Here is a 22,846-nt window from a genome sequence, read left to right on the forward strand (position 1 = left end):
GGGCCTACAGGCTAACTTTGAGAATTAATTCAGGACTTTACCCTCTTGCAAACACAGCAACCTTATGGTTTCTATGCTGCCTGTTTTTAGTTGTTTGTCTTTCCGTTATCATCTTGTGTGAGCAACAAAATGCTGCCTCACTGCTTCCTGACATTCACATCTGTGAGTTTTCTCCACACTCCTTGTAGCAAGAAATTTTCTTGGTATGGAAAGAAACCTAAGATTCTTAGATGGCTTTTAGGAAAAAAAAACATCAGTTCTCAAGGCTTTAGATAAACCCTTAAGAAATAGCAGCAACCTTGCAGAGAAATCATTTGGTTCTATAGATTATACACTGGGTAATTCTCAGAAACGTTGGGACAGTAAAGCAATAGTAAACTCTGAGAGATATATTCTTAGCTCATTATGTAGTGCTTTAGTTCCTATGTTTGTATTAATTTGAAGGACAGCTACCCAGGTCTAGTCCCAAGCAGTGAGTTGAAGCTAAGTTGACAAAATGTGCATTTTTCTCCTAGTTACAAATAAAGATTATCCAAATACCCATATAGATGTTCTGAATGAATAGAGAACAGCAAATTATTTTATTATCTCTCCAGTTCTGTTCTCACATGATTGTCAGAGCTGAAATAGGAAAATAAGATGAATTGGTGTAAATTTATCAATATGGGACTGGTAATTAGAAACTCAACATGCCCTCAATGTGACATCCCCAGATTTGGGCACAGCAGGGTATAACCAAACTGCCTTGGTTCTGGGAATTGGATCAAAAAGGTCCCTGTAGAGAAACTGTACTGCAGTTTCAAGGCCATGACTCTCTGTGCCTTATTTCCAGAAGTTAGAACCACCAGCCCCAGCTCTGTCAATGTCCCGCCACTCTGTAAGTGTGGATGGAAAAGGCTCATCCCTTCGCTTCCCATGCACAGGCCCTGCTGTCTCCCTGAAAAGTTTGAAAAATAAGAGGTTTGTGTGATTCCTGCCAGAGAAAGCACTGTTTAAAAGAGAGAAAAAAGCAGCAAGCAAGGAAAAACCTCCATCTCCTCCAAAACACCACCCACCACTCTTGTGGAGAGAAAAAAAACGAATCCAAAATGAAAGGCAAACCATGACACAATGCAGCATTTCAGGAATATTCTGCAGGCTGCCAGGGAAGATGTGTGAGTAGCTGAAATGGAAAGTTAAAAATAACAAGTTGCATGCTGAGGCCAGGGTTGCCGAGGATCAGACTATCCCCGCATTGTGTTTTAAGCCACACTTGTCAAGGCTGAGGCAAAGGCTGAGGCAAAGGCTGAGCTGGGGGCTCACCATCCCACAGCTGAGCACAAGGGAGGGTGGAAAGGTGTTCAAGCTGTCCTGTGTCATCCAGAAGGTGAGTACACTCAGAATCACAGAATGCTGGATAACACCTCCAAGATCATTGAGACCAAGCTGTGCCCCATCCCCACCTTGTCCCCTGTCAAAAGCCAGGACATGCCTCTGGCTGCCCTGGAGGACTCCAGACCCTGGCAAGGGGCCCAGAGACCTTGGCATGGAGTCAAAAACACCTGTGCCTTTGATTTTAGCCCATGGAAACAATTACCAACTTTGTGTGAGGAGTTATAAGCCACAAGGGTTTAAGTAGAATGATAGTGAATTTATCACAAGGTGAAAATGTAGAATTTTGGGGATTTAGAATGGGAGTTCAAGAGGCAAGATGGAGGAATCTGGGCCTGTCCTGTCTTTCTTCTTCTTCTTCTTCTTCTTCTTCTTCTTGTGCTCGATCTTCTGCTGTGATGGTGACACTTCTGGATTGGTTTAGAGTAGAGACAGACTGCCTAACATAGGCATAGGCAGTGATAGGTATTGGAAAATCATTGTAAATAAAGTACAAGTAGTTTGTAGCATAAAAAATCTAACACTGCCCCAAGGGCAGTCACTGTGCCACAGCCCAACCTGCTGGACAGACCTCAGCGGGTCAGAAAAAGAATGTATTAGACAAGAGAAAATAAAAAACCTTGAGAACCAAAGCTGAGGAATCTTGACTTCTTCCTTGAGTGTGGGACAGGGAAAAAAAGACTCTTTGGTACCTCAGGAGCCATTTCAGCGACTCGGAACCCAAGAGTCCCCAGTCCAGAGTACTGAGTGCCACATCCATGTCTTCCTTGGACACCTGCAGGGATGGGCACTGCAAAGCTCCCTGGGCAGCCCCTGCCAAGGCCTGAGCTCCCTTTCCATGGGCAAATTGCTGCTGCTGTCCCAGCTGAGCCTGCTCTGGCCCAGCCTGAGGCCGTTCCCTCTGCTCCTGTCCCTGTTCCCTGGCAGCAGAGCCCGACCCCCCCGGCTGTGCCCCCCTGGCAGGGACTTGTGCAGAGCCACAAGGGCCCCTGAGCCTCCTTTGCTCCAGCCTCAGCCCCTTCCAGCTCCCTCAGCCATTTCTCACAGGATTGACTCTCCAGACCCTTCCAGCTCCTGACAGTCCCGACTCACACACACGCTGGGCCCAGATAGGCCTAGGAAACAAACCACCGTCACTTTGGGTAAACAATCTCCATATTGCATTCTATTTTGGCACAAACACAAGCACAGCAAATGAGATAAGAATTGTTTTTCCTTTCTCTGAGGTTCAGAGAATGTGAATCTCAGAAATATCCTTGGGAAGTTGTGCCTTGTGAAGGCTCTGTGAAATGTGGCTGCAGTTGCCCTCTCTGGTGCCGCCCCAGGCCCTCAATGTCCTTCTCACCTCACCCATCCCAACCTCCTGCTCAGCCTCTGCAGGGAATGTTCCTCACCCACTATCCCAAAGGACCAACAAACAGCCAAAATCCCGTGTGCCTGTAACTCAGCCAGAGTTAAATGTGCTTCTAAAGCTGCCTTGCCTTGGCACAGCTCCTTTGCTCACAAGGAGCCCACAAACCCCTGGAGCAGAGCACGGGCTCAGAGCTGTGCTGGAGTGAAGGATATTTGCTCACAAAATCACATTAACATCCCTGGAACCGGAGAGCTTAATTCCCCACACATGGCTTTGAAAATGCAGCCTCAGAGCAGCCTCCAGTGCAGGATGGGGGTGGGGAAGGAGAGGCTTAGCCCGAGGAACAGCTTAAATTAAACTTCTCCTAAAGCTTCGCAGCTTTCACATGACTGCAGGCCTTCCCTATCTCCTGTAGCTCACAGCAGCTCAAATGATCTCATGTGCAGAGCCCTTGTCCTCAAAGCAGGGAGAAATCCTCCCCTTGCCACACCACGGGGATGCAGAGAAGGTTCCTGGTGGGATGAGCTGCTGTGTTTACCCAGAGGGGTTAGCAGCCTTGAGCCTGCAGAAAACTTTCCAGTTTTTCTTTATGCATTTTTAATCAATTCTAAGCTACTTACAAATATGTGCAATTACTTTCTGCACTTCGCTTTGTAATAAGATTTAATGACTGTTCTGTAATCCTCTTGGTGAGCACTGATAATCAAACACTATGATTTAAATTTTAGATTTAACAGAGCAGTTTTCTACAAAATGAGGAGAAGTATATTTTTAATCTTTTATCTTTTACTGGAAGTTGGGAATTTTTCAGCTTTCTTATACACCGTCATAAAATAAAAGGCAGGATTGGGGTTTTTAATATCTTTTTCAAACGGGTGCCAGAACATCCCAGACCTTGCTTATTTTTTTTTGGAATTTTCTTTTTCTATGAAAATGTTTTATCTCTTACAAATTTATGGTCCTATTTTCAGCATTCTGAGGCACCTATTAAAGTGGATGGGTGGTAAAATTATGTATACCTACCATAAAGAGAGATCCCAGATGTGAAATAACTGTTTCTGTATATTGGCATGACAAGATGCCAATGAAAAGATGGGCTTTTCTCATAAAACTCCTTGGAACTTTCTAAAGTGAATTTAGTGTGCGTGGAAAGAACAGGCAGCAACTCCAGCTGTGAATCCACCAAGCCAATAGAGCTTTCTTTTCTCATTAGGAAATGCAGAACCCCTGAAAAAAGGACAAAAAGCTTGAGGGTCACAGGCTGAGCAGTGTCCAGGGTGTGGGGTCTGCAGAGACCTTAGAGAAGGAGATGTGACATTGAAAACAACCATCGCAGCCCTGGGGAATGATGGCAGCCTCTGGGGGGGATTTTAGCCAGCAGCTCCTGGCTCTGCCCCACGTTGTCACTCCACTGAGGCAATAATGCAGAACTGAATGTAGCAGAGAATTGCACTTATTTCTTGCCACAGACAAGCAGGTAAAGCAGCTCCTCTGCAATGTGTGCCAAATGAGCTTTGCTCCATCAGCCAGCACAATTTCCATATCTACCTTCAGTGACAAGAGCTGTGATGGGGCAGCAGGAGGAGCCACAGGTGTTGGTTGGGCAGGTATTGGTTGTGTCCTGCAGAGTCCCAGCAGAATCACCTGACAGGGCTTGGGAAGGTCAGCTCAGGGCTCTGCCCCATCCTTTCCTAAAGGCTCAGCTTGACTCATTGTGCTGAGGTGAGAAACAGAGAGCTTTATCTTCAGAAATCTTCAAAATTAGTTATTTGTGTTCATTTTTCTTTTTTTTTTGGGAGAGAAAACATATCCCAAACATGAGAAGGCATCACCACCTGCTCTCTAAACCACCATTTTCCTTCTCTATGAAATAAAAAAATATCTTGTGCAACAGGAATAACTCAAGCTCACCACCACCTTGTGAACCACCACCAATGCGCCAGAGCTGACTCAAATTTCATCCTGCTGCAGCTGCAGACAGTTTTCCATGCAGGAATACCAAATCCCTCTGCTCCAGCACTGATAATTTCTTGCCGTTACCTCCAGATAGAAAGGCAAAAACTACTGACTGACTTGTGCCTGCAGGTGACTCCTCATCTGAGCCAGGACAGGGGGGCAGGAGGATTCTAAGCAATGGAAAATCTTCAGTGGAAAGTTTATGAACAGTGAAGTTTTAGGAGAAAGCTTAGGGGGATTCAATATTTGAGTGATGGGTGCAGTGAAACTTCTTAAAAGGTGATAGATGTGCACTGTCCACAGGTATTTCTGTGAACCAGAGTTTTGTGGGAGGCCTTTAAGAGGAAAAGGATCTGAGAAATTGATTTTTCTGCAGAATGTGAGTCTGCCAAAAGAAACGATGCATTGTTTCCTTAATCCTGGCCTGGTAACCAAAAATATGCAGAGAAAGCAAAGGTCTCAAACCTCCCAGTGACACAGGTTACTGCTATTCCAGTTTTGCTATTCTGTGTCACAGACAGGCCTTACCATGTTCATGAAAAAGCTGACAGTCATCCCAAGTTTTCTGCCAAATCAGGAGCAAACACTGTCTTAACCCAAATCTGCTTTAAATAGGAATAAATAAATAAATAAATGCAACAAATCTGTGTTCACTCAAGGGCTTTCTTTAAGCACTTGTGGAGCTAAAGTCCCTTGTAGCAAATTCCCCAGCTCTTTCCCAGGATCTTCACCATTTCCCAGCCTCACTCATTTCCTTTCCCATTTCCATTACCACACCCCAACCACCTCCTTAATACAGAGAACTAGAAATATGAACCCTAAAAACAAAACAGACAAACAGAAAAACACACACACACACACAAACACACAAAACTTAAACAAAAAAAAAGCAATTAACCCCCAGTATTATGGAGTGTCAGAAGGAAATTAAAAGTTCATTCCATCTGCTTCTTCATGCCAGTGCTGGATCAGCTCAGTCTGTGCAATTCTGATTGGCATCAGTTTGACCTTTTACATCTTGGTATTCCTTCCCTGCAAAGGTGATGATTTTCCCTTTCCTCAACCTTTCATTATTTAGCACAAAAACCTCAAGATCAGAGCTGGTCTCCCACTGCACGTTCACACACTGATCACTACCCTGGACCAGACTTGATCTAAACCTCTGGGGTTGGCAGGAATAATAATAACAGAGAATATTTTTATTATTTAACTAGAACTTTTTAACAATTTATTTTTAATTATTTAACTATATCAGTTTGCACTGCTTCAATTACTCCTGATGGTTATAAAATTAACATTTGCCAATATCAGAAAAAGACAATGCTGCTTATTGTGACAGACCTTTACATCACCTCACTGCAGGGCTGAATTTTCATTTCCATACCCACAGATCTGGGTCTAAATTGGGGACATTTAGGGTTATTCAGGCTTTTTAGCATCCTCAGGACCCTGATGTCCACCTGGACATCAAACTGGTCCAGATTGAACAGTTATACCCAAGTGCTCAAACGTGTTTTTGTACACAAAGGGTCTTCAATCAGTTATACCCACATTTTTCTACATTATTTCTGGCATTAGGAAAAAAATAGTTTAAAAATGGTATAAACTGGAAAAATGTGAATGTGAACATGCATCATCCTTCAGATGGGACACGCTCATTATCAAGTGAAACACATTGTAGGGATAGCTGATTTCAATTTTTTCAGTGAGCAGAGTTTTTTGGAAAGCTGTTTTATCTGCAATTTGGGGGAAAGAAAAGACACAGCAGGCTTCCAATATTTGAGTTAGCGTTGAATGGCTTTGTTCAGTGTACCTCCCTTTCATTTAAAGGTAAATGCTAAGAAATGGGAACATAATATTACAAAATTCAGCAGACGGTTTGATTTCTTCAGTTTTAATTTTGCTCACTAGGACTGTATTTCGTTAGTTCTGAGGTGCATTTGAGAAACATACAAGTTAAAGGTACAAGAATTGGGTAACAAGGAAATTTTGGTGTTTGAAGGAAAAATCTGTATACTCTATAAGAATGTTACTCTAGAGTATTAACCAGATTAAAAGTTGTTTAAAATAGGCAAATGACTCATTGGACATGGAGAAAACCAACTGATATTGTTCATTTCATTTAAGATTCCTTCTATCCCAAAATATTTTATGATTTTATCTGTGCACATGCACACAGTCATGTATATTAACCTTTTACAAAATGGAAACACAGCAGTGATTGATAAGATGAGATAGAAACTATAAGAATTTGATTTCTTGTTTGCATTAATGAATTCCTCTATTACTCTGAAATAATATAACATAATATAATATAATATAATATAATATAATATAATATAATATAATATAATATAATATAATATTTTGTATTAATTAATTTTATATGATGTATAATTTATAATATAATTATGAATTATATATTGTATACTAAAAAACCCCTGTTCTTAGTATAGATTCTGGAAAATGCTCTAAAATCTTTTCAGTCAGTGAATGAAAGCTATTTTTAAAAATTATAAGAGTATTAATGAGAAAATTTAGGCCTTTGCTGTATCTGCTGAGAAAGTTAAGGCAAGAACTGAAGTAAAAACTGAGATACATGAATGAGGGAGAGAGTGATGGACTCTTTTTGTGTTTGCAGAAAAGGCAAATGGGATCCATAGGCACTGGATACATAATAGGAAAATAGTGGAATTGTGAACTATTAGGGGAAACAGAAATTTCCAGTGGGTAGGCACAGCATCTCAAAATGAAGTTCTCTATAAAAACAATCACCAGCTTGAATTTTCTGTGTTCAATACACAGAGTGGCTGTTTTGCACTCTACTGTGCAAAAAGTGAAAGCTGATGATCCATACCATCCCTGAATTGCAAATAGGAGGGTTGTTAGAAAGACAGAAAATGCTGTCACTTAAAATAATATCTACAGTCTGAGTTGCTTCTTTTTATTTCCAACAGAATTGTAAAGAATTCAAAATTATCCCCCAGAGGTACAGGGTAATGGACAGAAATATTCACCAAAAAAAGTGGGAAATGCTCTGGGTTTTTATTATTTCTTGAAAATACCAACTATTTCAATTAACTGTAATGATTATGTCATTGATTGAATGCATCCAGTCAAATATGCTTAAACATAAAAGTAGCAGGAGGAGTTCTAGGAATTCAGTTTGGAAAATTCAAGTATTTCAAAACAAGATATGAACTATCTCAAAAATTAAGGAGCAACACAGATATGATCCAGAATTAGATGGAAAGAACTTGTCCAACATATGAAAAAAAGATGGAAAATTTGTTCCTTTGGATTTTAAGTATCCCATGTGCCATTAACTTGGAGGAGCAGACTATGGCTATTGTGAATACAAAGCAATGAAGGCATCACCTTCTCTAATATCAAAATGCAATTGCGGTGTTAATTAGGGCTCTTGGATACTATTTCACAAAACCCACTGTCCTCAAGTCACTGATTGTAGGAAGGAGAATCAAAGCACCAGTTTCTCTACAATACTTCCTTGACAACCTCAGGAAAACTGTTGGCATCTGCATCTAGGTAGGAAAATTATTTTAAAATTTGCAGGCAGCTTCTGAGACACCACAAAAGGACTCCATTAATCTTTTCCAAGCACTTTCAGATTGGTCTGGTTGAAATTTCAGTCCAGACAATCCAATGAAATAGCAAAGATGCTCCACAATGAGAGTCAGCAAAGTGAGGGCTGTGTTACACTTGCAAATCACATCTGGAACAAAATATACCATATTTTATTTTATGCACAAGTATCCTATAAATACTCAAGTCTAAGTTTCACTTGAGAAATCTTCACAGGTGCCCTCGTCTTCTCTTTTACAGCCTTTGCTTCTTTAGGACTAAGGAACTAATCATGCCAGGCATAAATTTCTCTAGTATGTTATCTGCATAGTCCTTGTGGTACCTCCTAAATCAGACAAATCAATTTTATTGTGGCCCATTTTGATGAGGAATCCCTTGTTTTCACCTGCAGTTTCTCCTCAACAGAATTTGCAAATTTACAGCATCAAGGCCTGATGCAGCAGCATTTCTGAAAGGGAAAACTGTGACTTTCTTTTGTCATCTCACATTTCTTCCTACAGCAGCATGAGGCCACTTCTCCAATGGGGCATCCAACGTCCTGGGGTGCAGGGAAAGCGACTTGAAAGGAATTACACAAGTGCAGTGCTTCCAAGTACTGTAGACACCTACATCTCTTCCTGCTGCAGAAAAGGCACCAGCAGGGTTTTGCCAGGCTGTTTGTCACCACATGGAACACAGCCCTCTTGGAAGTCCTGACATTATCACAAATGGATCAAGAGGCAGAGCGGTTAAAAATAAAATCTGTTTTCTCCTGTGTCATTGCTGCCCAGCGTCTCTCATTCTTTGTGTGGAATTGTTGTATACAAAGAAGAGAAACACACTCATTACTTTAGCCTCACCTATTCTTTTAACAGTATCTTAAGTACTGTAGTTTCATACTCATCATCTTTGGCATTTATTCTTTATTTCTATTCTCTCAGAAGGCTGAGCCACAGTCAAAAAACCCCCACATTTCTCTGTTCTGGTGTTGCTTTTTTCATAAAAGCTTTATAAAGGTTTTTTATAGAAGTCACAGTGCAGGATTTATTTCTCAGAGTACAGTTTTATAGGCATATAGGATTCTTTACCCCAGAAAACAGAAAGTCAGAATGGATTTTTTCCATGAGAACTGTGTACCAGGAAAAGAGGAGGAAGCTGAGGATGGGAAGGAGTTTGGATAAACTTTTAAAGTGAAAATTTTAAAATGAGAATCTAAATGGGTGGTCTGAACACCACCTTGACTGGGGATGCATGGAAAAGTATATTCCCAATAGCAGAGGAAAACAAAGGTGTGGAGATCACTCACCCTGGCTGATCAAAGAAAGAAAAGGAGGAACCAAGAGCAGGGAATTGCAGGGTACAATACCAGAAAAAAGTTACAGAACCTGTGGCCAAAGAACCCCTAAAAACTTTAATGAAACCAACCTGACTGATCTGTTTATTCATATGGTGTGCCTTCTATAATTTCAGTTTTCTCAGAGGAATCAGCAGGAATATGGAAACCAGCAGAAATGACAGACAGCTGACCCAGAAAAAAACCCCACAACTATTTTCAGCTTTATTATACAAAACACTGTCTCCAAAACAAAGGTTTAATTAAAAAGTTGCTCGTGATCTTTTCATAGAATCACAAGAAGAAGCACAACCCAAACATTTTTGGAAGAGCTGCATAGACTCTGAACTTTTGTGTTCAGCTGTCAAAATTGCTTTAGGTTCTCTGAGTGCAGAGGGCATTTCAGTCCAATGTGGGAGGGACCACAGGCACCAGGCACTCCTCTCTCAGACATGTCATCAGATATTTTACCAGTGCTTTAGTGAGGAATTCTGATCAATAGAGTGTATTACCCACAGCACGATGGAGAAGCCACATATTGCTCACTAACAGCTGAATTTCCCAGGAGCTATTGATAGCACAAACATCTCTGGTCATGCAAACAGGACACAGCTGGGTAATCCCTGTGCTCCCTCAGCCTGGACAGTGTGCAGGGCTAAAACAGCACAGAGCATGGCACCCAGGAGCCCTGTGATCCCCAAAACCAGAGGAGACACCAGCACAGAGTGCCAGACTCTCAGGCACAGAAATACCTACAGCAGTCTGGGCCACAGGAGAGAGCTTTTCTGAGGGATGCAGTAGATGTGGAACATTTCCTCTTCCCTTTTCCTGCCAAACCCATCCACACCAGGGCTGTGCGGGCAGCAGAGAAATCACAGAATGGTTTGGGTTTGAAGGAACCTGAAAGATCATCTTGTTCCTGCCCCCTGCCATGGCCAGGGACACCATCCACTTTCCCAGGTTGCTCAGAGTCCTGTCCAACCTGGCCTTGGGCACCTCCAGGGATGAAGCAGTCACAACCTCTCTTGTTCCAGGGCCCCACCACCCTCACAGTCAAGAGTTTGTTCCCAGTATCTAACCCAAACCTGTCCTACTTCACTTTTTACCCATTCCCCTTTGTCCTGTCACTACAGTTCCTGAAAAGGGGTTCCTGTCTGGCTTCCTTGTAGTAGAACTTTCTTGTTCTTTCTTGTAGTAGAACTTCCTTGTTCTTCTTCTTCCTTCCTTGTAGTAGAGGACTTTCTTATAGTCCTCCCATAAGAGAGGCTGGGAAAAACTTGTGGTCATGGTGAAGAGAAACCTTATGAGGTTAAAGAAGAAGCAATTTGGGATGGAGCAACCCCGTGCATCAGTACCAAACAAGGAGCAACTGGCTCTGCAGCAGCTGAAATTTATTTGTTGTAGTGGACACCGCTGTGGCCTCAATCCAAATTAAACAAACCATGAGTCTGTATTGGAGGAGCAAGATCAGGGGACCGAAGGAACTTATGAATCTCCTTTTTTTTCAAGTCAGACGACAACTGAATTTACTCTGTTGAGCTGGGGCACCCCAGTTCACAAGGAGAAAATGTAGGAGGCTATGGATGTGCAAACACACTGCAGGAAAAAGCCTAAAAGGAAAGCAGTGAGTTCCACATTCACTCCCTAGGTTTTGACTCTAAAACTGCAGAGGAGGAGATGTCCCACATAATAGAGGAACAGGGGAGAAACTGAATTTGGAGCCCATCATTCTGTCAAGATGCTCTGCTGATGAACAAGGACAGTGAAACATATGTTGTTGGAGTAGTCATTCAAATCTCAGGGAAAACATATGATACCAATCATGTCTCAGTACTCACCAAACATAGCAGCTACTCACACATGTGCCATGGGGATTTGTTTTTCCAGGCTTAAATGGGGCGCTTTTCTCCAGTTCCAGGTACCACCTCTATTTTGTAGACAAATGTGCTCTTCTCTTTCTCTAGTAACACTCCAGCAGTCCCTCTTAAATTTCCTTCTCTATTTTCCTTCCTGGACAAAGACTCATAGAAATAGGATTAGTGGCTTCTACCAGGGTGTGTGCAGACCCCAGCAGCAGAGAAACAAGCCCTCTTTTCTCTCTTTCTGCAACTCTGGCACAGTCTATCATTCAAGGACCTTCTTGGAGAAAGTTGCTGTGTTTGTTCTTTTCAGGGTTATCCAGCACAACCACCATAAGCATCATGACAAACAAGGTAAACATTCCTTGCCCTCAGTTTCCACAATAATCTTGAGGATGGATTGGGGTGCAGTTATGTTCATCCAGAGCTGCTCCCCCCTTGCCTGGCTTCTCCAGATCAGAGTCACTTCATTCTTCAGCAAATTTTCTCTGACCTTGTGCAGTGTTTCTGCCATGGAAAGTCAGCCTGTTGGCCTCCTGAACATCACCTTTACTTTTCTGCTCTTGTTGAGGAAGTCCAGTCAAGACAGTGATGATTGGAAAAGCTTTTTCACATAGGAAATGTCGCTCTGTTCTTCTAAAGTTCTTCTAAGCCTTCTGATGTTTACATTTTTGTAATAGATTTTCTCACACACTTTTCATGTAATAATGTAAATAATGATTGTTTTGCATTCCTTTTTTTAGGAGGAGAGAATTGATGGACTGTTAGGTTGACCAGTGTGGCTAGAGAGGTGGCAGTCTCATTCTCCAATCCATGGTAACTTTTGGAATTCTATAAATATTAAGATCCAGAAATAAACACACCTTTTTTGCCTTGGACATCTCAGTGTGTGAGTGTCATTCATTTTGTGTTGTATTGTGACAAGGAAGTAGTTTTCTATGTGGAATGGAGCAATTTGGAATCACAGAAATTATAAGGTTGGATAAGACCTCTAATCAAGATCATCAAGTCCAACCATCAGCCCAGCACCACCTCCATGTTCACCAATACACCATGTCCTCAAGCACCATATTCATGTGTTTTTGAACACTTCCAGGGATGGTGACTCTATCACTTCCATAGGAAGCCTGTTACAAAGTTTACTCACCCTCTCCATGCAGAAATTCTTCAATAATATCAAGTGTAAACATCCCCTGGCTCCCTGTCATCCTGACACTCGTTTCCTGAGAGAAAAGACTGACACCCTCCTGGATACAACCTCCTATCAAAGCGCTCATGGAAAGCAATAAGGTCTCCCCTGAGACTCCTTTTCTCCAGTAGGAGAACTGGAGAACCCTCAGCTGCTCCTGCTGTGCTCCAGACTCTTCCCCAGCTCCATTGCTCTTCTCTGGACAGACTCCAGCCCCTCAATGTCTTTCTTGTAGGGAGGGGCCTAAAACTGACTTTAGAACTGGAACTGGAACCTAGAACTGGATTTAAGGTGCAGCCTGACCAGTGCCAAGTACAGGGGAAAATCTGTGGGAGTGGGAAACATGCAAAACCAATCCTTACTCCATAATTCAGAGAGGATTAACACATAATTTTTCTGTCTAGTAACAATTTTTTCAAATTTTCAATATTTGAGTATCATCAGGGTAGGACAGATGTTATTGCTTATGTCTGGATTTTCACATCAATTCTTCTATTTTAACCTTTAAAATGGTGTTGGCTTTGATTCACTTTTGAGGAGGGAGAAAAATGCTGAGGTAATGGTGGATCTGTTTTTTTCTGGCCATTTCACCCTGAAAAGCTCCAGCCCCTTGAAAGCAGCCAGGGGGTTGATCTTGCAGTTCAAACCTGCAGGAACTTAACTGACATGGCACAGCTTGAAGAAATGTTTTATGAGCTTATGCTGCTTCTTGCAGCACAGTGTTTGGCAGAGCTGATGGATGAATGTGATGCCTGCCACTATTTCTCTTTGCTTGCATGTCAATAATATATTGCTTCTTAAGGTTAATAAAATGTTCAGCAAACTTTACAATGTAAAGCTTCAGCATTATAAAGGCCCCATTCCATGAGAGTGGGTACTCTAGGTGCCTGTAAATTTGGGTGGAAAAAGAAGTTGCAAGACAACATTATGCCAAAAATAAAAATACATGCTGAGAATGTAGGGAGTGAAAGCTTCCTGAGAAGTGATGAGCCCTGGGGACTGATGATCCTTTTTTGAACCTGTAAGAATTGATAAACACAGGACCAAGAATTTGCTGCATTAGTAGAAGGTCGTGTGCACCAATGAGCCGCAGGACATCAGTACAACCCTCTGCTTCTGGGTAAATGGCTCCAGAGCTTCTGCTCCAGCTGGGAGCTGTCTGCTCTGTGGTGGTGCAAGTCCTCTGCTGGAGTGAGTGTGCTCTCTGAATAGTTATTTGCCATTAACAATAACAGCTTGTTTTGATCCCTAATAGCAGCTTAATGAATAATAAGAATTCTAAGAAATACTGGCTGTGATCCTTGTCTCCCACAACTCACTTGCCCACCAAGAAAAAGGGAATTTACAGCATGCAAAAGGTGGACATTTCATTTCAGTAGCTGAATAACTTCAGAATGGTAAGGGGAAAAATATAAGGCTTTTTTGCTGTTATTGCACTGAAACTTGTTGACAGAACTAGAGAGCTTTATTCAAGGACAGTCTGATAGTTGGAAGTCATTTGGAGAGGAAGGGAGTGGAAAGAAAGGGGAAGAAGTGGGAAGACTGCACTTCCTAAATAAAGACAGATGGTGCCTGTGGTTTCTCTCGTAGGTGTGTTCTTGCTTCCTTGGGTGCATTTGCAATTGAACACAGTTTGGTCACCATCTGATATGTTTATAAAAAACTGCTTCTTGAATTGGTGAGCCTGCCGATTTCTCTGGGTTTTCTTAAAGATTCCAGATCTACTGGGTAATAAAAGAAATTGGAAATCCAAAATCCAGTATCCATGTGAAGAATATGGCTTGTTCCTACAATTTCACTTTCTAAGACTCAATAAATGCTTCTCCAACCACCCCACAGTCCCACCCTATTGTGATATATTCCCCATTTGTAGCTCAATTTATTTTCTTTTTCCACACAGGAAAGCCCAAAACATGCAAAGGCTGCCTGGCACCACAGCTTATCCCATCTGTAGCAGCTGGAAAGCACAAAGATGTGGAGAAGTGAGTGTTAACAAGCAACTAGACAGAATGAGAGACACAGCTATGGTTATTTCCTGAAAGACAAGATGCATCAAGGTGTGGGTTTTTTTTACAGCAGCAAAATGATCAAAACCACATGACAGCTTCTGCTTACAGGTATTCCTGTCATGTCACCCTTCTCTTTGTACCAAGTGCCTTCATTCCCTGGAAATAGTTGTATCTGATAAAGATTAAAAGAGAGGATTTAAGGCTCAGAGTGTGTGTGCATACCCATCCTGTCCTGTTCCTGTCTGATCATCCAAAAAGTCCCAGCTGCAATTTTTGCAGCACTTCCTTCGTGCTGTGCTGTGCTCCTGAGCCCTTCATTTCCTTGGGTTTAGTCCATCTCTGTAATATGGGATGACATTACACTTGCTTCCCCTCTTTAAACTTCCAGTTTTGATTCATAAGCTGTTTTATCAGGCTGACAGGTGATCTCAATTCCTTCAAAACAAACATCCAGCAAATTAATTTTCTCTCTTTCTCTACCTATTTCTGCAGAACACTGAAAAAAAAAAAAAAAAACATACAGAAGGTAACAAATCTATAGAGGTTCTGCTCATACCCTAAAGGAGGTTGGAGCCAGGTGGGGGTCAGGGTCTTCTCCCAGGCAAGCAATGGCAGAACAAGAGGACATAGCCTTGAGCTGTGCTAGGAGAGGTTCAGGTTGGACATCAGAGGAATTTCCCCATGGAAAGGGAGCTCAGGCCTTGGCAGGGGCTGCCCAGGGAGGTTTGGCATCCCCATCCCTGGAGATGTCCAAGGAAGGCCTGGATGTGGCACTCAGATTTCTGGGTTGGGGACAAGGTGGGCATCAAAGGTTGAACTCAATGATCTTGGAAGTCTTTTCCACCTTAAAGGATTCTGAGATTCTGTGAAGTAATATAAAAAGTTCCTAGGACCATGGTTAAACAAAGCCTTTGTTTCTCACTAATGATGCTCATAATCACTTCTTAGCTCCTGTATCTGCTCTGGGAGCTGCAGTGCAGCTCAAAATTATGGGAATTACCATACTTACAGTCAGTGGGTACAATCACCCCAAAATGGACAAACCCCTTTGTCCAGAAAGGCTTGTTCTTAATGCCACTTCTGCTGGAGAGCTTCAGAGCCAGAGAAGGTGCGGAGGTCATTCCCATCACTTGAATTTGTCTGTCAGCGAGGGCAGCTCCACTCACCCAGGCCCTCAGAGAAGCTGATCTGTACATTTTCATATAGGAGTGGTAGAAAAGGCTCATATTTCCCAGCCTCCCCTCCACAGCCAGATTACTGACCCCAACTGTGCATCCAGTCACTGCCCCTCCTGGAGACTTTGCTGTGTTTCTGAATTTATCCCCAGACCTGGCCTCAAATATATTTATTTCATTTATAACACTATAATCAAGTCTTTCCTTTAATTACGTATGACCAGCAAACTAGACTAGAAATCTGACAAAAGACTACCAAAAAAAAAAATCCAGAGAAGAATAATCAGATAATCTCAGTGGAGAGATTTTTTAAAAATTAAACATGTAAAGAAATAAATTAATGCAGTGTCCACTGTATTATCTATACTGCCATAAATTTAATTTATTTCATCCTGCTTTATACCATCAGTGTTCTGCATGCTGCAGAGTTTTGTTCTGAAAATGCAGAGCAGCACATTCAAACTTGCAAGTGAAAGGGAGAAAAAACAGAGCTTTTAGCATCAAAGAACATCATCCTGGAGGCCCTTGGGAAAGTCCAGGAAAATTATTTAGTATTACAGAACTATATAACTCTATATACACACACACACACACATATATATATATATGTATATATATATATATATATATGATATAGTTATATAATACATAACTATATTAACTGGCTACTTCTGCTAAATTGATTAGCAGTGAAATCAGCTGCATAACCTTTTCCAAACTTTAGGTTCCAAGTTCCAAAAGATTGATTTGGGCAATCCATGCATCTCAGAGCTGCTGCTGCTGCCTACAGGAGCTGTTACCACACCAGTCACACATGGCTCAAGTCATTTTTTTTTAATCTCTCTGTACAGATAGAGGGGTAGGCTAAGCTTGATTCAGACCTAGACAAAGGAGAGGGTAAAAATCACCTCTTGCTGGTGTTGGTGGAGGCTGTGTCTGCCAGCAGCGGGGAGTATTTGATAACTGCACAGCTGTGATTTCCTGCCCTGCCATCACTTCAGCTGTGTCTCACTGGGGATTGTGTGCTGCTGAATGCAGCCCCTGAATGATGAGCTCACTCCCTGTCCCTGTCCCAGAAAGGAGCATTGTCCAGTGTGAAATGCCCCCAGCTGCACAGCCAGGGAGGGAACCAGTGCTGACATTTCCACTCTCTCCTCCTCAGCACGCTGCTGCCCATTTGAAACTTAGATCCTCCAGGCAGCTCATCCTGTTGATGAGCACTGCTAAATATCTTTATTTATGGCATTAAACACACCCTCACAAAACTGGTGACCATTAGAAGTTTGCTCAGTGAATGGAGTGAGTAAAATGCGTGAATTGACAGGGATCAATGTGGGTTTATCATATCAAACACTGATTCAAAAACACAAAGCTTCGTGCAGGCACATCATGCATAGGCAGGAGAGAGCTGCTTTCCTTTCCAGTGGCCTGCTGTGAGAAACTAAATAAAAATTAAATTACTAAATAACTCTTTGGAGCTCTCTTGGGCTGATATCCTCTGAGAGTCACAGAATCACAGATGGGTCAGGCTGGGAGGGACCACCCTGGGTCACCAGGTCCCACCTCCCTCCTCCAGCAGGGTCATCCCAGAGCACACAACACAGGATTGTCCAGATAGTTCTGGAATATCTCCAGTGAGGGACACTCCACACCCTCTCTGGGCAATCTGTCAATGAATCTGGACAGGAAACTGGAGGAGTAAAGGCATGGACAGAGCCTTAAACCACAACAATCAGAGCTGTGAGTTTTTCCTCTCTCTCCACATCACAATGCTAATGCCATTCCTGTCTCACAAAATGTTCACTACAAAATGTTCATTGTCTTTTGAAGAACCCTGTTGTCTTTTTTGGAGAAAGAAAACTCAGATAACTCCTCAGCTCAGGTATTCCCTACAGCAGCACTTTGCTCACACTGCTAAATCAAAGCGTATTCTAATGCAAAATAGCTCTGTGCTGCACATTAGCTTCACAAGAAACATCACATGAACTTGGAGCTCGGGCCAGTAATCATGAAGCTGGGATATAAAACATATTTTACAATATTTTTCAAACATAATAAATACCTCAGGCAAGTTTCTCAAAGCTGTCAATTGACTGAGAAGTGCTGTCCCATCAGAGGCTGCTGAACACGTTATCCCTGTTGTCCTTACACATTAGGAACAGTAACTGCTTCTCAAACTTGGAGCCACAGGAAACTCAGCTACATCCATCCCTGCCCTCCACATACTGAGTTACACCATCCATCCCCATCCCACCTTGATAATTTTAATGATATTTTCCAGGAAATTAGTAAATTAGTAGATTAATAAAGCTGTCTTAAAAGGAAAATTGTGGCAAAACTTTAGCTGTGTTGCTGCTACTTCTGTTTCACATAGCTACGCGTCCAGTTCAGCTGGAATAATCTTAAAGAGAATTAAAATACATTACATTTGTAGGAAATAATTCATGAAGATTGCAGAAGATCAACAAGCTGGCAGTGACAGGGCATGTCCCTCCCTGTCCCCGACTGCCATGCAGCAGCGCAGCTTCTCTCAGCATCACTCAGCACCTGCAGCAATCTGACTCCTGGTGTCAGCCTGGATTGTCTGATGGCTGTCACTGGGCATGGTGGCATTGGGCTTGTTGGCTGCTTTTGAAGTGGTGAATGGGGGAAGCCACCACTGACTGCCACAGGAGTTATCAATCCTGTCCCCAAATTGCTCAGCACAGCTCTCTTGCAAGCACAATGCCTGCAGTGGTGCAGATAGGGGAGAAGACTATAATCTGTTATCATGAATTTTAATGCAATGCTTTATATTTATACCCGAGCTATAGGCCATAAAACTGAAATGAATTTCTAATGCTGTAAGTATTATTTGCTGTTTTCCATTCTGGTTGCCATTTCACTCAGATTTTCTTTAATAATGCATTTTATAGGCCTGTACCTCTGCAACTCTCCTCTGCTAGCTCAACTCTTCTGCTAGCAGTAGCAATGCTTCACAAAGCCCTGTAATTTCAAGTGACCTTGGGACTACCCTTTTCCCTACTCTCCCCAGGCTGGTAAAAATCACAGCATTAAACTAAAAGTAGCCCCATATTTCCCAGCTTTTGTTAGCTTAACTCTCATCCTCCCAACACACATTTTTGATGTTAAATTTGTTTTGTGTTTGGCCACCCCTCTGAACTAAAAGGAGAGCAAAACACCTCCTTCCCAAGCAGCAGCCAGGAGCATTACCAGGCACCTGCACACGAATGAGAGGAGTCTCGGCACCAGAGCTCCCAATCAGCACAAGCATCCCCTCATCAGCACAGCCCTCACGTCCCTGCCACGGAGGGGAGGTGAGGCTGCTAAAGGTTGCAGAGGCAGGCAAGTTTCCTGGAAGCACCCTGCTGCTGGCTCCTACTTGTGCCTGGCATGCTGATCACAGCCCTGCCAAGTGTCATTTCCCTGCCTGCCTCCCCAGGCAGGTCCCTTACAGCTCATGGGATGTGGAAGCCTGGACCACCAGAGATACTTCTCTGTCTGCTCTGGGGTGCCCTGACCCCCAGGGCAGCACTGGCTTTCACCCTCATTCATGGAGAAAGTTTCCCGAACTTCAAGATAGACCAGAATCCACAAAAGTGTGAAATAGATTATAGAAGTAGTGTAGGTGTATCACTTGGTGAGAAATTTACATTTTAGGATTTTTAGTACCGAAGCAAGATGGAGGGCACAGGGTGTCATCCTGGGTTTCTTCATCATGCTTCCTCTTCTTCCTTTTTCTCTGTGACAGTGTTCACAGGGGTTCTTGGATGAGGGAAGAGACAAGGATCTGACTCCATGTTTCAGAAGGCTGATTTATTATTTTATTATATATATTACATTAAAACTATATTAAAAGAATAGAAGAAAGGATTTCATCAGAAGACTAGCTAAGAATAGAATAGCAAAGAATGAGAACAAAGGTTTGTGGCTTGGGCTCTCTGTCTGAGCCAGCTGACTGTGATTGGCCATTAATTAGAAACATCCAACATGAGACCAATCACAGATGCCCCTGTTGCATTCCACAGCAGCAGATAATAATTGTTTACATTTTGTTTCTGAGGCCTCTCAGCTTCTCAGGAGGAAAAATCCTAAGGAAAGGATTTTCCATAAAAGATGTCTGCGACACTTCTCCATGGGTTTGGGTGGCATTTTGTAATTGGGCAGAAAAGTCCCCATTGCAGCTCTTTGAAATCAGTTAGTGGGTTAAAAGGGAAAATAATCCAGGTGTCAGTTCTTCATTGGATAGTTTAGTCTTAAAAGACCTTGCAACAAAAGATTGTTGGCCGTTTTGTGCTTTCTAATAAAAAGCTACCAAACTCACAGTAGTAAGACTGTTTTACTAATAAAAAATAATAAACACTTAAGTCCCAACATAAACTACCATCTCAAGTACCTTCAATCCAAACCCTAAAAACCAAAAACTGGTACCCCACCCACAGGTACCCCAGCAACTGGTACCCCAAGAACTAGTACCCCAACAATGGGATGCAGCCTCTTGCATGGTGAGAGCAACAAACACCCTAAACCATCATCTTATCCACTTTCTGGACTTCAGTTAAGCCCTAGATTTGTTCTTCCTGTAGTTGTATCTCTCCCTCTGGGGCAGTGCTCCCTCTTCATCCTCTCCCTCCATCTCCTTCCTCTTCACCCTACAGCAGCAGCAGAGTTTGTCAGGCGGGAAAACTTCTCCCAGCCCCGGATGCCTCACCCTGTGACGGTGTTCACAGGGGTCTTAGGATGAGGGAAGAGACGAGGATCTGACTCCATGTTTCAGAAGGATGATTTATTATTTTATTATATATATTACATTAAAACTACACTAAAAGAATAGAAGAAAGGATTTAATCAGAAGGCTAGCTACGAATAGAATAGCAAAGAATGATAACAAAGACAGAGAGTCTGAGCTGGGCTGTGATTGTCTATTAATTAGAAACAACCAACATGGGCCAATCACAGATGCCCCTGTTGCATTCCACAGCAGCAGATAATCATTGTTTACATTTTGTTCCTGAGGCCTCTCAGCTTCTCAGGAGGAAAAATCCTAAGGAAAGGATTTTTCATAAAAGATGTCTGTGACATCACCCCAGCTGACACCCTTGACTGTGAGGCCATGCTTGTGTCACACCTTTACAAAAAAGTGAAACACTTTTGGCCAGGTGTGTCTTGGAGCTGCTTTTCCACCTCAGTTAATACTTTTTAACATGTTCCCTTTGTGGTCAGGTGCTGACTTCACTTTTCCAAGCAGCACATGGACAAATGTTTGTTCCGGTTTGTATCACACACACAGGGAAACCAACCTTTATTTTCCTTCAAGAGAAATACACCTCATTTGGCCTGCTGTATCACAAAGGAATGGAGAAAAAGACACCAAAATAAATGACTGAAATGTGTTTTGATGGGGAATAAATCCCTGTCAATCAAAGCCAGTTTGGATGGGAAATTAAGCAACCATTAAGGTTCCCTGCTTTCTATTGGAGTTAAATTATCTTCAAGGTCCTTCTCAAACCCAACCATTCTGTGATGCTCTGATTCTGTGAATTTAAGGAAGGCCCCTGTTTGCTTAGTGGTGACTCAGCAAGCAGCCTCACCTTGCTGGCTCAACCTCATACAATACTAAACACAAATAAGCAGTTTTAAAGCTAGACATTAAGCAAACATGAAAAGAACTTTATGAAACATTTCTCAGGCTGGTCTCAGAGCTTTGAAAGCATCAGTTTTAAGGCATAATTTACTGTTCACTCTCACAGTAAAAACAAATACCACAGATTCAAGCAAAATATGTTTGTAAAACATGGAAAAAATGTGCATGGAAAATGAAAATCTTCCTAACCATCTGCAGCATAAGTATTTGCCATGAATATTGGATCCAACAGCACTGTAGCTAGTTAGAATTTTGTCACTCGTTCCAGCAAGGCCAGGATAGCCACAAGTGGCTGGAAATGGAAGCAGCGCTCTAAGTAAGCAGAACACATTCCCAGCAATTACAAAGTTAGGGGTGTGCAGCTGCCTGGGTGATTTTATTTCTTTGCATGCTAGACAGTAGGAAAAGGAGAATTAAAAGGTTTTTCTTTCCCTTGGTTTTCCTCTTTAGTTACCTTTTTCCCCTTTAATTACCTATAGTCTAGTTGCGGTGTTAGGGATAATTCCAAAACTTCTACCAGAGAATTATATCCATGTGTTAGGTAAGTTACATGTCTAAGGAAATCAGATCATGAGTTGAAAATTTGGAATTCACCACTTACAAAAATATTTTGTAGCATTTCATGCAAAAATCTGCCTTTCATGCACAACACCAAGTAAAATCCCTTTCTCATGTAACATGTAGGCAGTACAAGCTGGTGCAATATTCTCTCCTCCTAGTCTGCAAGCAGGAATGAGCATCATTTAACAAAGATTGTGAGAGCTAACAGGGCATTATGAAGGCTAAAATATCATAGACTATAAAAGTTTTTTCTGGGAGGCAGGTGGCTTTTCTTCATATTTCCTCCTAATCCATCCAAAGACTCTCAAAACATCTCAAAGGTTTCCTTCTCCTCATTCTCATAACCTTGGACCATAGTTGGAATGCAAATAATTAGTATGGAGGAATAAAGTGAAAAAAACTGAAAACTTAAATCAGCCCATTCCTGCACCTTGCAGGAGAATTCCTTACCAGGTGAGAGGGAGGAATGGGATCTGGGACAGATTCCTGTGTCCTCAGGACAGCCTGGTTTTGACACTCACTGCAATATTCAGCAGCAAGAGTTCATTTAGTCACTGTCCCCTCAGATGCCCCTTCTAGGGCCTGCCTCACATCTTCCAGCTGCTGGCTGGTGTTTTGGATACCTTGGAGGGTCTCAAATGGAATTCCCTGCCTGTGGTTAAGTGACACCATCCCTGATTCACTGCATGACCAGAGATGTCCACAAAGAGGGTGCAGGAAGTACTTTTGTCCAGCTCCTTTTGCAACTGCACAACCAGAAGGAAGTTACAGCACAAAATTATAGAATTGTACAATCGTTTGGAGAGGACCTTA

Source organism: Zonotrichia albicollis, chromosome 2, assembly GCF_047830755.1.
Source record: "Zonotrichia albicollis isolate bZonAlb1 chromosome 2, bZonAlb1.hap1, whole genome shotgun sequence".
NCBI lineage: Eukaryota > Metazoa > Chordata > Aves > Passeriformes > Passerellidae > Zonotrichia > Zonotrichia albicollis.